At 36.1% G+C, this 16700-nt stretch overlaps 1 protein-coding gene across 3 annotated transcripts in view; it reads right to left on the bottom strand.

Annotated features, from left to right (window-relative positions):
* The window catches only part of zgc:172282 (leucine-rich repeat and fibronectin type III domain-containing protein 1-like protein), a 175271-nt gene that overhangs the window by 85999 nt on the left and 72572 nt on the right, over positions 1-16700 (bottom strand). For all 3 annotated transcript variants that reach the window (XM_042218137.1, XM_042218138.1, XM_005915938.3), the window contains exon 2: positions 7768-7871. The gene's annotated coding sequence lies outside the window, so the exon portion shown is untranslated. The remainder of the gene's footprint in view (positions 1-7767; positions 7872-16700) is intronic.

Here is a 16700-nt window from a genome sequence, read left to right as displayed (position 1 = left end):
TAGATAGATAGATAGATAGATAGATAGATAGATAGATAGATAGATAGATTAGTTGAGGGACGAGGGCGCAACCTCTGTATAGCAAGGATCCGCCCTGCCAAAGGGAGAAACTGAATTCCTGATGGCCCTGTTGTGCTGCTCTGTAGCTGACCCTGACCTTCCCATGGAGGAGAACAAGAGATGAATGAGACACTTCCTCTGTGGGCATCACTATTATTGTAGCCCATGAACTGAAATGAGTTGGAAAATGTGTTCTAGTTCTTCTCCTTGCCAGGGCAGCAGCTGCCTCAGCTAGAATGTCACATGTGTTATTTCCTTGAAAAAAGGAATTAAAAAAACTATTTCCAATTAAATTTGTTTTAATTTTATTAAAAATTCTGTGACAAATTAATGTCTTGAATAATAATTTGGGAAAATTAGCTTATTCTACACTGAGTCCGGGAGCTAACGATCTACTGTAGTAGTTAATTTTGTAATTGCTAAGTCCTCAGATTACTATTTCAAAATGCAAGGTTTTAATTTGAATGAAACGACAAAAAAATTTATTTCACTGTTTTTCTTTTAAACTTATTTTTCAACCTTTTTTTTTTTACACTCAGCCGTTACTCCACACTATGCCAGAGTCTGCCACAAGAGTCATTTTAATACTTTTCTATCCAGAAGTTTTATTAACCACCTAGGAGCTGGCGTCGACATATGTGGACATCACATTTTATCTAGACCAAAACAATAGGTTTTGCTCTACGAGGGCCTGATGTCCACTTACGAGGACATTATACTGCCACTGCTTTAAAACAAATGTCCACATATGTGGATCTCATTTTTCTCAGAATTCTTTGTTTTTATATTCATGAGGTCCCAATCAGCCCAAATAGCAAAGAGAAATTGAAGATGCATGCCGTGAAAGAGTTAGAGTATTAGGAGGTAAAATTTCTACGCTTAAATTTTTACGTTTCTACAGTATTCTATAGATATGTACTTTTTCCTTTGTAGACCATTTTAGTGACGCTTGAATAAACTCAACTTGGAGCTGATGTGAATAGGTCACATGCATTGTTCAACCAGGAAGTGCAACCACATTTTCAAGTTTCATATAGTCTTGGCACAGCTTGGATTCATATTGCAGTCTGCAGACTTCAATCATAATATTTTATTGAACTTATAGTTACTGAGTGAATGAGTCTTTAATGATTAATTTCTGGTCTTTGAAGGACACATGAGTCTCCCAGGGAGCACAGAGAGATCATTGTGCATTTATTTGAGTCCTACTGTACTGTCATCCTGAACATCCTAGGCCTTTTAGTAACAGTACAGTTTTGAGGGCTGTGTCCAGTAGAGTACTTTCTTTTCAAAGTGATAATCATGAAAGCATTCACATTTTCCATTAGTAAGTGATCATTACATGTGCAGACATTATATTTCTGATGCTAATGATCAAATGAGTTCAGTAAGAGGGTCTTAACTTCAGTTTAATAAGCTTTAAGAAATATGTAGTAATTTACAGAACTGAAGGAATTTCAGTTGGCTGAGATGAACTGTCTCTTCAAAGGTAAGACACCTGTCCTCTGACAGGTAATTCAAATCTGTCAAAGTACCGGATATGTTGAAAGCAAATGCCCCCCTGGGAACAGTGACTATGATGATACATATATACATACATACACAATGCCTGCTGCACTGTGCAAGTTAAATGTACCACATGACTCCAAGCTTCAAATACAGCCATACAGCACATTAAAAATGATCTTTCTGAAAACCATCACAGGTTGCTGTGTTATGTTGTGGCAAGACTGAGGCATTTCTGATCACCTCCTTTTTCTGTGTCACTAAAGCTCAAGGTTATATCAAGTGTAGGGAATGTAGTTTCATTGAAAAGCTCCATTGTCAGGTGTTATTTCTCAATTAGATACTTTAGATGCATTTCTTTTATCTAACTGTTTGTCTGTGAAATGTAAAGAAACTTCATAATCAAACAAGTTAGATAGGAAGTTAGTTAGGCAGGGTTTTTTTCTGCCTAAACTAAATGCATCCATCCCTCCATCTATCCAACATAACTACATATGTTCTTTTTTTTATTATAGTCTCAAGAGGAACGGGATTGACTTCTTTCTAACCCATTAGGCCTCGGTCACACAAGCCTAGAGAGTGGTCTGAGGCCCTCAGGTGATTGCCAGGAGGTGGTGAGGGATTGGGGAAGTTTCTGGCAGACCCTGGCATAAAGGTGTTGCTTTTTGAAATGGGTTGGTTGGAGTTAAATGCACAACTTCTAATTTAAAGGTGGTTTTCTCACTTTTTTCAACTGTCACTATAGTTTGGACAGTATTAAGTAAATGTTGAGTGTTTGCAGACAACTGAGCATCTTTCATGTAAACTGATTTCGCCCAACATCAGCCAGCAACGTCTGGCAACCACTCTTGAGCTGGTCTGGGTATACACATTTTAGGTCTGTGTGACTAATGCAACATGACTGAATGTGAGTGGTTAAAGTCATCACCTATATAGGAGATGATAAACAAAGTCGTCCTGGCCAACCTCTATTTTCACACACACACACACGCACACACACACACACACGCACACAGATAGATTTCACAAATCTGAGCTGGGGAAAGTAACAGACACTTGCTAATGGCGTTTTGGTTACATGAGTCCTGTTTCTATTTCTTTCTCTTAACATTTCATTTTTTAATCTCTTTTTCTCATCATGTGATAGTCATCCTCTGTTTGTTTGTTTTTCTGTTCTGGGTTTTTTCTTCTCTCTTTTTTCTTTGCATGGTTCTTGGACTCTCCTTTGTAACATTTGGTTCTCTCCTGTTAGTACAATATGTAATGAGATGATTGTGGCTGCCCGGACAGTGCATTAGTGCTTGTTGTGCTGTAATACTACCATGGCATCTGGTTTATTGTAATACTAACCATACAAGCACACACACACACACACACACACACACACACACACACACACACACACACTATAGTTTCTCAGTTTTATACCTACTTAACACCAATAGCATTTTGTTACTCTATTCTTTAATTACTTACTTAATAATTCTCAACTTTAACTTGTAATTTAATTACATTAAAAATTTCTAATTCACATTTAACTTATTAAACTTTTACTTACCATTATGCTAAGAAACAGTGTCCACTGTGTAAACTCAAACACTAGACAATGTGGCTGCATATGTCATTAACTTTTTATTCTTACTTTGGATTTTCTGGTGGAGTGGAGCTTGTAATAATGAGACGCAGTAGCTTTGACAAACTAAAAATGTAAAATTGTATCATTTCAAACTTTCTCTCTCATCTACTTCTGAGTAGGATCATTTCTACCCTTACTCCCTAATTCCATCCCCAAAAGCTAATCATGCAATAGCAAAAGACAGAAACAACATTAACATGACTTCTGCCATCAAGGGAATACAAAGATGTATAAGCAATTTGGCAGGGATAGCCATATTAAAAGGAGCAAAACTGGGGACCTATGAAAAGTGAAATAACCAAAATTTAGAGTTACTGGATTTTGTACTAATCACCAGCATCATTAAACCAAAAATAATGGTCACAGAAGCCAGGCCTCCATAGTGTTTCATTTATAACCAGAACAAATATATAAATATGTGCACTATCAACCACAAGAATTGATTCACAATCAGGAGCCCAAGCTAAAAATATAAATGGATTACCATATATTATTACTATAATGAATAGTATACTGGATTGGATACCACAATGCTGAAAGGAAGATCCCAGATTACAACATGGACACACTGGGAGTTCATTGTCTGCAAAGGACATTATTAAACTACATTATCTTTTGTTTCTTTAGAAAATGCTCGTTGCTAAATTAATTATCAACTTGGAAAGAGCTAACTGCAAGATTTAAGCATCAAGATTTAGCTAAAGTCATGAAACTGTGACGAAGACAACCATCTACCTATTTCCCTATGGATGAAAATGCAGGTTTCTGATATCATGGCCTTTGAGTAAAAAAGGACTGATATACGGTTTTATCCATCATCTACCATATATCTGTTTTCTTTCACTCTTTTTTTCATTCCGTGATTCCTCTCATGCTTTCTTCCATCTGCTCCTACTTGTCCTTGTTCTTATCCTCATTTCCTCATCCTCTTTCGTCTGCTTTTTCAAGGTATTATACAAGTTTGGTGGCAAAAGATGTGTCTCAATTTGCAGATAGCAGTACCAAGCAGTTCTAATTTAAGGATTATGGTGATTGGAGAGTAATATTATTACAGGAGAAAAGTAAAAGGTAAAAGTAAAGCACAAATGAGAAGACTGAAAGAGTAGAAGACAGAAAGAGTAAAAGAAAAGAGGACATCAGGCACATTGAGAAAGGAAGCTGATCAGCATGCAATCACTGATGAGAGAGGTAAAGGTAAACGCAAAATATCAGGAAATGGTTCGTAGAAAGAAAGGGGAGAGACATGCTTGCCACTTGGTAGTCATTACAGAGAAGCTTTCTCCATTCAGGAGCTTGGTGTGCAGCTGTCGCTTCAGGGAACTGATCACATACACCCTGAGTCACAGAGACAAACACACACATATATACAAACACACACACATGATTTCTATTACACACATGCACACATGCCTTGGGCTGTGCTTTGAACTGATCCTTGCCACTAGAGAGAGACACTCAGAGAGCTGGCTGATAATAATATTATCCTATGGCCTTCATATGGTAATATGGTTTTATTGCTATGAAGAAATATGAATATTATGGCTTTCACAGGCAGCTTAGGGAATTACATGGCTGTCATGGTTCTCAGCTTCAATAGAATGTTTAGATTCTCTATTTATCTAAGGTCTCTGGGTGGGAAATCTATTAAGTTTTGCTCTGATATCTGCTGGCATGTTGTATATACCGACAAGTATGGATAAAGACAAAGTGCAAGACATGTCTCTCCACCAAGTAAAGGTCACAGTTTAGCACACAGACTAACACACTTCTAGACAAAAAAAAAAAAAAACGAATGAGGCTGTGTCATGATACAGCTGAATAAACTCAGATACAGGATCATTTATCCCAACATATTTGCTGATAAAGAGCAAATAAACCTGGTTTGTGCAATAAAATAATTATACTTTTAAACTATGTGTAAATTTGCCTCTTTTTTTCCTCAAGTCCCATTTTGGTGGTCTTATTATCCGAATAAGGGCTTGCATTTATTAAATTGCATTAATTCAGGTATAGCCTCTTGCCTTACATCATATTTTAAATGTATGGGGTGTTCCATAGTATCTGTTTAATTACTTTTGCATTAGGAAACAATTCATGTAGGAGAATTTGGAGAATATAAAGTGAATGTACTTTTTTATGGCAATTTTGAGAGTAAAGAACATGCTCTTATTTAAAGTGTCACACACATACAGCAAGGACTTGAGCCTATTACACATCTTGTATATGTCACCAGTCTGTCGTACAGTAGGGCTACCACCAAGTCATCCTTTACTATTTATTTATTTTATGTTATTTATGTTTTTATAATTACACCTGTTTAACTTCTGGTAAGCGTGTCCCTTCTCAATCAATGAATTTTTCCTAGCTAGCTTGCTAAAAGAGTAATCAGTAACAGAAACTTTATCTGTTAACATGAGTGCTTGTTTACTTGTCAATACTAGCTCTGTTTTCCACAATGTCCACCTCAAAACTGATCCCAGAGCAGTAAAAGCAGTGCCAGGTGCAGCTTGTATTGCATGCTAGTCTCCCATTGGTGTCTAATTAAAGAACACAGGTTTATCCACAATGTACGCACAAAGTAGAAGCTAATGGCTTCTGAGCCTTATAAGCGCAAACTTTTTTCAACAGGCTATGGACGTGCCCATCAAACTGACAGATACTACTGATTTCAGTGGAATCGTAGTCAAGCAGAGTCAAGCCTGCTTCTGAAGACAAAAGTCAATTATGGCCAGTAATTTAAAGGATGGATGCAAACAGCACATTATGGTGTTTGAGATGTAAGAAGAAAGATCACTGAGAAAAGCGAAACCTGTTTTGTAATAGGTAAAAATAGCCAAAAGTATGGATATCACATGGTTTAAGGACACATTCATTAGAGTGTGTCATAAAAGTAATTAGGCAGATAAGAAGTAAGTTGTCTGACTCTGTCTCGTACAACCAGCAAGTCAAAAGAAAGAACTGAATCTGCATACTTTGTCCCTATAGGCTTTGATCTTAAACAATGACTCAATAAAAATTAATCATCATAGGACTACTGCATTTACACAAAATTGCTGACTCTTTTATATGGTATGAACATTTCTTATTCAGTGTATAAAATCTAAATTAGCTGACCGTGCAAAACTAAAAAAAATAATGTAGAGCAATTTGTTATACAAAAAGGTAAATGGCCTTGCAAGAGCGTTATCTTCCAAACGAAAATAAACGAAACATTAAAAAAATGTACAAGAAATATGCAGATGTGATGTGTTTTAAGTGTTCCTATATTTTTTTTAAATGCTGTCTATTTGAACAATATATAGAATGGATAATCATAGGTCTATAATTACTTGTTTATAGCTTTTCCTGTATAGCTTGTCATGTTCGTCTTGATAACTTCTGGTTTGTCCCTAGTGATCCAAAGGGCAAAACCATTCCATAAAATCCACAGTAATTGTGCTTTGGTAACAATCCCAGACAGTTTAAAAAATCTCCTGGCTTGGTTTCTGACAAAAAAAAACAAGACATCCTCAAATAAAGGAAAACATAACAGTAACTATACCAATATTATGTTAAAAAAAAAAACCCAAAAACCCAAACCCAGACATACATAGATCTCTCTCAGGGACTTCAAAAGTATCCTTTTAAAAGACAACTCTCTGTCCTTTGTGAATTTCAACTGACAAACAGGAATCTGATGGATGCAACTGAATGACTACTGACCTGTGCTCAGAGTATGTTTTTAATCATTGCTACTAAAAACAAAAACTAATAAATAAACACTGAGGTTATGCTTCTGTTAAGCACAAACACCCTAGTAAAAGACAGTATATAATGTAAAAATATAATGGAATTTTAGATAAAGGCAGACATGTGGCAGCTAATCATCTGCAAATGTTTTACAATGATATTTACAATTTATTTATCTTTCATCCATCCATCTATAGTCCTTCTATCCTGTATCAGGGCCAGCAAGGGCAGTCTCCCTGCTTGGCGTAGCTGTCTGACTGCCTAAAGCAGTGTGCCTAATATGTCTGCAATACAGGCAGAGAAAAATGGAGTAAAAAAAACACTGCTCTTATCACACACACACACACACACACACACACACACACACACACACACACACACACACACACAAATTACTTTACTTTCACATGTGAATTTGTGCACTCAAGGGCACATGCCTTGTTTTCCCATTCACTATGCATAAGAAAACCAAGGCTTGCAGCATGTCTCACTTACTGCTGAACTTGAAAGTATGAGGAAAAGAAACCATAAAACAGCTGAAGTTTATTTAGCAAACCTAACAAAAATGGATGTATATGTGTGTGTGTGAGCGTGTTCTAATGATATCAATTAGAGCTTAATGTAATATCCTATACTTACCCAATTTCCCAGAGGATCATTAAAGTTTTATTAAAGTTAATTGGCAATAACTGTTTATGTATGTTTCAGGTGTAATTAAAGCAAAACAACAGTGTCACAGCTCCCAAATGAGCCGCTTTTGCAACCTCAGTTAGCACACTTTAAAACTCTACAGTACAACAAATCCCAGTTAAAGCTGTAGCTAAAGCCATGCCTACCTCTATCTGGTGTTCTGTGTTTTAAGACTCAACATGAAGATAAACTGAGGTGGCAGGTAGATGGACAGAAAAGCAAGACAGAACAGCAAGCTGGATCCACAGACCTGTTGAAAAGAATAAAAAAAAAGACAATATTAGAGTTCAAATGTTTATAGCGATATCCCCAAAGTTGACATTGGTGACAATTTAAAGCCTTTATGAAACATCTAGTTCATAGAATTGTAGCTGAGTAAGTTACTGAGAAGTATGAATGAATAATTGCTAATTATAATCTGCAATTACTACGTGATTACACTTTAGGATGCCAGTGGGGCAAATTGACAAACACAATGGCGATTGGCCATCAGTTGTTGGTTTCACTGGGGTAATTGTTGGCATTAGTTTTGTTGTTCTATTTTGGCTAATTTAGTAGCCGCATACACTGACACTGAACTGTGTCTGAGGTAAAGGGCTATTCAGGAGCCAGTAAGGGGATGTGCTGCACGCAAACCTTTGTGAACATCATCAATCACAACACATCCCCAAATTCAGAGTAAAACTTAGCATGGAAATGTTTGCATGAATATGTTTTCCACATATTATAGTAATCCATCAAATAGTTTTTCACAAGCTTTATATGTGAGATATTAAACACTGATACAACATCAAAAACATATTTGAAATTTGCAATGTATGCATGAGTGAATCAACTGCGCCTTTTTTTATCTCAGTGTTTAGAGTCTCTGCTGCTGTCTTTAAAGAGATCATCTCTTCTCTGTCTCCTACTTTTGTGTCTTCTCTGCTTCACACCATGTGTCTAACTGAGAAACGGGTGCTATTCTCCATTTAATTTACGTGTATTTAGAATGCTATACACTATATATGATTTTTTTTTAAAGCTCATAGTGATGTCACAATAGCTCAGTAATGTCTATTAGAAATAAGCAGGACAAAAAAGAAATCCAGTACAGGGATGGGATAGATGTCAGCAGTGTGTCTGTTTGCTCTGTAGTCCAGTGATTCTGAATGTTGTATAAAGCACCTTTAAGAAATGTCATATCAATACTACAAATGTCATTCTCAAGTAGCAGTGCAGGAAACAGCTGTGGATGATCCAAGTCAGTAGGGTTAAACCTTAATAGATCATGAATGGGAATCTATTAAATACTTGCATGTATTTAATTGATACTACTGTATAGACTAACACACTCTATGAACTGGAGAGCTAAAAAGTAGAAAACTAGTTTCCTTTTCAGGAAGCTCTACTATATTTTACTTGGATATCAGTATTTTCTTCATGCTATAGAGGGAGGCAGTTCAAATATTTACTAAAGCTTCCTGTGACAGTAGTTAAAGACAATCCATTTGCCATTATAGAAAATATTGATTACCTTTTGCATGTGTCAGTTTTTAGTACAAATGAGAAAAACCATGGTGGGAAGCTTAACTGTCTAAACCTACCACCATCTAATGCGGGTATGTGAAATATAAAACCTCCCACGGCTTTACTTTGACTACTCTGTAAACCTATTATATACTTTAACAAGCATCTTCAGTCACACTGTGTCTCAGCCATTATAAGTTAAATATACAGTAAATTCTTTCATGTCATAAGAGGGAGGACTTCTTTCATTGCTACCCTATATTTTTTTTCCACTTATCTCAAAGTTAATCTATACCAAAAGCTTTCTAAAACACGACATCAAGTTACCAATTACATCCATGACGAACACAAGCCTAGAAGTCAGGGCGTGATGTGAATGTTCAATGCTTTAACTAAAAATACTTTTGGCATAATAAAATGTGGGCAGCGATGCAGAAATTATGTCACTTTTTAACAATTCGTCCAACATTGATCAAAGTGTTATCAAATTGAAAATGACAGTGCATACTTCTGTATTTGGTAGAGTACACAAACACACAGACGCACACATCAAACAGGACGGAGACACTTTGGCAGTCAGTTCCCAAGCCAGCTGAGCTAACAAGCTGCAGGTTATTAGAAAATCATTACTCACATCACAGGCCCAAAGGCGTCTCATCACTAAGACATGGAACAGCAATGTGACACAACGGTGGGACAACTGATCATTTTGTAGACACTCAACCTGACTTTCTTCAGATGGAAGAATGCAGACCAAAAAGCTAAAATACCATACTAAGCTTTTTCTTGATTTGAAACATCATGTCAAAGAGCAACGACAGCATAGAAGTTTTTTCTGTATGCACAACATGACTAACACGTCAGTGTTGCAGTTTACCTGACAGCACACAAGCACACACAACAAAGGCTGTTTGACAGTTAAAGTATTAATTATGTAATTTCATGAACACCCCCCCCACACACACACATTCTTGTTTATCTCACTTAGTGAGGACATCTAATTGACATAATTCTTTCCCTGGCTGCTTACCCAAAACCTAATAATAACCTAATTGTAACCCTGATATTAAAACCACATTCTGAGCCTCAAAAATGCCTTCAAATTCGTGAAGACCTTGTGTGTCCTCACAAGTGACTGTTGGTTCCCACAAGTATAGTAGAATGCCAATTTATGGTCCTCACAAAGCTGTCTAAACAGGAATACACACACACACACACAAACACCTTTTGGATTGCCTCCTTTTATTTATGTGGCCTTTTAAGCTAAACATGTTTTGTTTTTCTTTGCTTTCTTTAAAAAAAAACTGTATTCTACTATCAAAACAATCAAAACAATAATACACAAGGGGATACTTTGCATTATGATAGCCCTTACATCTGGTGCTACTTGCTTAAATGAGGTAGAGAAAACTATAGCAAGCTTTAGCTGAGCAGCTTTTCAAAAACAGTGTAGTTCATTTGAAAGTAGACAATTTTAATAGGTAAAAATAATCCTCAATCTTAAAGTAATAATTTCCCAGCGTGTATTTATAATTAGTAATGTGGAATTACTTAATTCATCTTATCAATTTAATTATAAATAGAGCCCATTGAATTTACAGAATTCTGCTATTCAGTTGTTTAATTTGCTCCTTTTTTTTAATGAGGTGTAGCTCTTACTTCCTTGCACGCAGTACTGTGCAAACTCACTGCAGTCTCTTGACATCAACAACTAATGAAGGGCTCGGGAATTCTGGAATCCAGATTTCCCAGAATCTTGTCAAATAATCACTCATCCCTTAATTTTCCCATAATGTAGTGGTTGCTTTTCAAATAAACAGGAACGTGTTGGCTGGATCTATTGTGTTTCATTTCATGCCGTCATTTAGATTCTCTGACCTTTCAAAGGGCAGTGTTTATTTTGCTCATCATAACTCAACAGCATGTGCAATTGTGCTCATGTACAAATGCCTAGCGTAAACAAAGAATGATGAAACAAATACATAGAAAATGGAGGAGAACAGAAAACAATAAATGAAGGTCACAACACTAACTGAATGAATAAATTCAACCTGATCCTATAGCACTGTATAATATGTTCCTTCCCGAGTTGTCTTAGATTTAGGGTAATTACTGTTATTAATTACTATAATTCTGAGTATAATATTATAAGGTTAAAAAATATCCAACTTTGAAATAGATAGTACAGGAAATAAATGATGATGCCTACCAACAACAAGATCTATTATTTGAAATGTAAAAGACCCACATGAGTCACGTGTTTCACTATAAGTCAGTGTTAACATGGATACATTACATTTTAAATTACATTCTAAAAAGCTTGACGCATTTTCCACATCGGATTTGGAAATATACTCCTCCCTTTGTTTATTAGAAATTGTTTATTATCCGTATACACCTTTACATGTAAAACAAGGCCGTTTTTAAGATAAACCTATTTCAGACTTACCATTAATAATTTTTCGGTCTCATGCTTTGCACCTGCCTTATTGTTTTATCTGAATCACTGCTCGGCTGTTTTGTAGGATCTTGAGAGCCATTGATATTCTGCTTAGTTTTCCTCTATATTTAGCATCTGCACTCTGCACTAGATACATTAGATGGTGGTAAAATGACCTGTCAGTGAGTTGGAGTGCATATATATGCGTGCGGTTTTGGGTGTGTAGGATCATGACTGAGACAGGGAAGAAGCAAAGTGTGTGTATAAAGTAGAACGTATAAAAATGAGGTGTTCATGTGTTTGTGCCTGGATATGTGATGGCTACCACACAGGTAGTTTGGAACAGCTCTCCATCAGAAGGGTCAGATCTTAATACTCTTATTCTAATAGGAAATGGAAGCCATTTTAACAGAGACACGCATAGCTCTAACTACCTACATCCAGTTTCCATACCTCTGATGACCCAACTCATCTGAGCAGCCCTGTTAATTAAGTTTAGCCACCAGCCACACCCATTAACAGCAGCTCTCCTTGATTGATCCTTGCACTTGGTAAAATGCCAATTTTGCATAAAATTATGTTATTGACCAGGATAATAGACCTCGGGGATCTGTTCATTCTATGGCCTAGAGCAACCTATTAGAATCATTAAAACAATAATACTCACGTACAAGCTTCAAGCTTTACTGTTTACTGTTGAAGACTAAAAAAAGGGAATACCTGTATTAAATACAGTTTGGATATTTTAGTAAGTGATTTTGGCAGGTGCAAAGTAAACTGGTCAATTATATAATATAATGAATCACAGAGTCCAATTGCATAAAATCACTTGTTTATTTTTAACCAACCTCTAAATTTGAGCCAGTTGATACTACCAGTATACGTCTTTAAAGTTCACAAAAAGATATAACAACTTATGCTCAAGTTTCAATATTTACTCTGTATATTTTATTTACTCAAAAAGAGAATGTTGGCTTCCTGAAAGTTCAGAGTCTAACACGGCAAACTGAGCAGAGTGGAAACAGTAGGAATAGTTAGCTAAATAGTTAGCTAAAATCTCAGATTACAGGTAATGGTTAACCCTCCCGCATTCCATGCAAATCATTATAACTCCTTCATCAGATGTAATGAGACAGGAAACGACTAATGACAGAAGTCTTCCAACACAGTTTTTCCATATATATATGTATACATATATATATGTATATATTTTTTTTTCACACACACACACACAAACACACATATGCAGTTTTACATTTTATTGAACTCTGTGTTACTTTAACCATAAAAAGGATGGGTGTTATATTTCTTTTGCCACTTTTTCTGTGAAGGTGAGCTGGTGGGTATCAAACCTTTTGACAGATCCTATCAACTAATAATATAGCTTTTGAATATAACTTGTATATTGAATTTCAATATTTTTTTTATGACTCACAGATGAATTGGGTGAATTAGCTGGGATGGTGTTAGTATTAGTAGTTGAAACTGGTCTGACTGGTATGCATCCAAAGTAGCTTAATTATGGACCTGCACAGAATGCATTAATAAATTAATCTGTCTTTTTGAAAGGTTTCCAAGACCAAAAAATTCAAACATATTCAGTATTCAGTACAGGGGAGGTGAGCATTACTCAACTTAAAATAGGACCCTAACAGACCTTGAAACTATAATAAAAGACATTTCGTTCTTTCTATCAATGGAGTGTCCTGCTTTCATCTCATTTTCTTTACTCTACTCTTTTAACATTTCTCATGAAACACATCCATCTCTTCTTAACCCCTCATTGTGTAAATGCACTCTTCTTTCTCTCATCCATTTCAGCCTGTTTTTAAACCACCACTTCCACTCCCCCACTGCTTTCCTCCCTTCTTCAGATGTGGTATAATTATCTGGTCATCATTATCAGAATCATTCTGTTTCCTCATTATAAACCCATCTGCTCTGCTTTCCAGTCCAACCAACACAACATAAACACGCTGCCATACAGATACTGATTCACAGGCATACTCTTATCTGTTTTTCTGTCTCTCTCCCACTCTCACTCTCTGTCCCATTACAGTCTCATCTGCTAAGCCACTTTAGTGACTGCACATCAGAGTAACTGGTCCGAGGTAATTATGTTGAGATAGAGGTAAAGATGTTGGACTAATTTACTGAGATCCATCGAGGAATGAAAAACTGTTGAGTAACCTCTCTCTCTGGTCATGATGAAACCGAGCCAAAAACACTTCCTCTTCTTCCTCCAATCCCAATCATTTGTCTATAATGCGCTTACAGGCATGTAAGTTATAAGTTTTACTTAAACGTATTTTGAAATTAATGGAACAATATGCGTTATTTTAAATCTTTAAATAATAAATTACAACTGGGATAAGTAAACCCTGGGATCAGCTATCAGTCCCCCAAAACACAACTGCTTTGCCTTGGCTGGTGGGATAAAGTATTATCAAGACTAGCTATCACAGTACAGAGGAAAGAAAGTGCCTGGGTCTTTGGGTTCAATTTTATATTGTTAGGGGGAATACATAGTACTAATCTACTTGTCAAGGTGGGTAGGGCTGTAAATAAGAAAATGTATTATTGACCGCAGTTCTAATGGAGGATAATGATAAAATAGCAAGAAAGGAAGGATAAAGGTATAAAATTGCAGACAGTTCTTCTACTGAATGACAAACACCAAACAGAATGCAGAAGAGATGAAGAGAAGCTGCTACCATGTCTCCCTTGGTTTACTAATCATGAACTGCATTTAATCAACAAAATTACAAACGCTCTTTTTATCTTGAGAAATCACTGTCAATATTCAAAATGCCCTCATTACACCTACTTTAGTGTTTATCAAGTCTAAATTTGATTGAAAATAATAATCTGAAGCGTGAGATCATTTAAGTTTTGATAAGGTAAGCTTAAAGTAAGCATTACTTGAGTTTAAGCGCCAATTCTAATTTATTTATCCTGCAATGCAGTCCTTAACACACCATGCAACTTCTGTTGCAAAATCAGGTAAGGTTGTGGTAAGCTAAAACAACAAAATGCATGTCATACACTGGGGACGAATGACAGTCATGAAATAGACTGGTGGAGCAGAAAATATGGTGTAACTCATGGTGAAACTCATCTAAGACACTGGAAATTAATGCCGGTAAAATTGTAATGTGTAAAACTAAATATGTCAATACTTTGTTTTCATTTTGTTGATCATGGCTCATTGCTCATGAAAAATCTAAATCCAGTACCTCAAATTATTGATAAGATAAACCAAAAAATTAAAGGGAAAAAATATTTACAGAAATGTAAATTTCTGACAAATGTCCAACTTCACTTTAACTAAACATACGTTGAGGATTCTTCACTTTATTGTACCCATGTAGAATGACATGGAGGTGAGGTATAGGTGCTGTTTGTGGCTCTCTGTGAACGATGCTGAAACACGAGTAGTGAATTTCAGATAGACAACTCTTAGATATACAAAAAAGTGTTTGTATGAATGAGACATGTTTTATAAAGTGCTTTGAATGTAGCAAGTAGAAACCTATGTTGTAGGGCCTTCAGCTTGTCTGTATTCTTGGTGTTGGTAATAGCTTTGGCACTGTGGTGAGGTGCTAAATACTACTGAAAAAAAAAAGAAATCTCCATAAATCTCATCAGCACATGGAAACATGAAGCTCTGGTAGGTCGTTGTGTTGACTCTGGATTTACTGGAACATGCTTCCCTCAACCCCAGCCGGTCATGGCAGATGGCTGTCCCTCCTGAGCTTGATTGTGCTGGAGGTTTCTTCCTATTAACCCTTTAAAGCCGGTGGAAGCGGACACGCTCCATTTTGCAACTATTTTTAAATCCCGGTAGCACTGCAACCACGTAAGCTAGCACAATAAGTTTTTTTGCATATGAAACCAGAGGAGTTGTACTTACATCTTATGCCATCAGCTTGCCCTAGGTCACAGTTTCCTTCCACATATAACTTTGGAAAAACTGCATAAAAAGCATTTGCAGCAACAAAAACATAATATTCCAGAAACAGGCTTTGCCGATCCGATCAGCTGTTTGTAACACTTCCTACGTCCATCAGCGCGAACTATCGCATGCCCGCCATGACCTGCCCGGAACCGGAAGTGACGTCATTTTGCGGAAATGTATTTTTTTTACAGTCAGGACCTTATGATCCTATACTGGTGTTTTTAAAAGTTATGTTTGACTTTATGACTTTCTGTGTCGTTTCTGGGATGCTTAGGACTCATATGATTGTTGGGGATTTTTCTGTGTTATTGCAGGGACTTGACCTTACAATACAAAGTGCCCTGAGGGGACGGTTGTTGAGATTTCTCACTACACAAATAAAATTGAATTAAATTGAACTAAATTGCTTCTTTCCTGAATAGGCTCTCTCTCTCTATTGCTTTTGTACCTTTTCTACCACACTTTTCTCTTCCAGTAAACTTAGTAAATTATTACACATTGATACAACACTCTGTGAAATGGCAATCCTTTCACTGACCATCTGTTGCTGCTTCTTTTGGAGAGTGTTGGGGATTGTCATCTGAAAAAAAAATAAAATCAGCAACCATCCCCAATGCCAGTCCATTGTGGTTATAAGTACTAAACTAGACCGACAGGCGAAATGATATATTCTAGTAAGATGAAATGCTGAATTTCTTATTTTTTTATAATCATGTGGCTAAAACTTATATGAGATAATGACTAAAATAAACGCATATTTCAGATACCATATATTGAATAATTAACATACAAATTTTTAAGTTTTTAAATACAATAATGAAAAAGTAATAATAACATAAATTTCACATTTTTGAAATGCAGTATAAAAGTTGCCTCTGATAATTAAAACAACAAAAAACTAATCTTTGTAATTGTCAGGTGTTTCTGTACACATCTTAACTGCAACACTGGATTTGCACTAAAATAAAAAAATTTGATTGGTTCCTTATCTCTTTGTAATAGACCAAACATAGTGGCAGTATTAGAAATACATTTCTCTGGCGGTGTCAGAACCATTTTCTATTGTCTTGTATAAACTGCTAAGGATGGCCTATATATGCATAAAAACATATCATCAAACAAGACGTCCTCACTCTTTCAGACACACACACGCGCACACACACACACACACA

The sequence above is a fragment of the Haplochromis burtoni genome, unplaced genomic scaffold (assembly GCF_018398535.1).
Source record: "Haplochromis burtoni strain Fernald_Lab_line unplaced genomic scaffold, NCSU_Asbu1 Contig_15, whole genome shotgun sequence".
Classification (NCBI taxonomy): domain Eukaryota; kingdom Metazoa; phylum Chordata; class Actinopteri; order Cichliformes; family Cichlidae; genus Haplochromis; species Haplochromis burtoni.
This window is presented reverse-complemented; position numbering and strand designations above follow the sequence as displayed.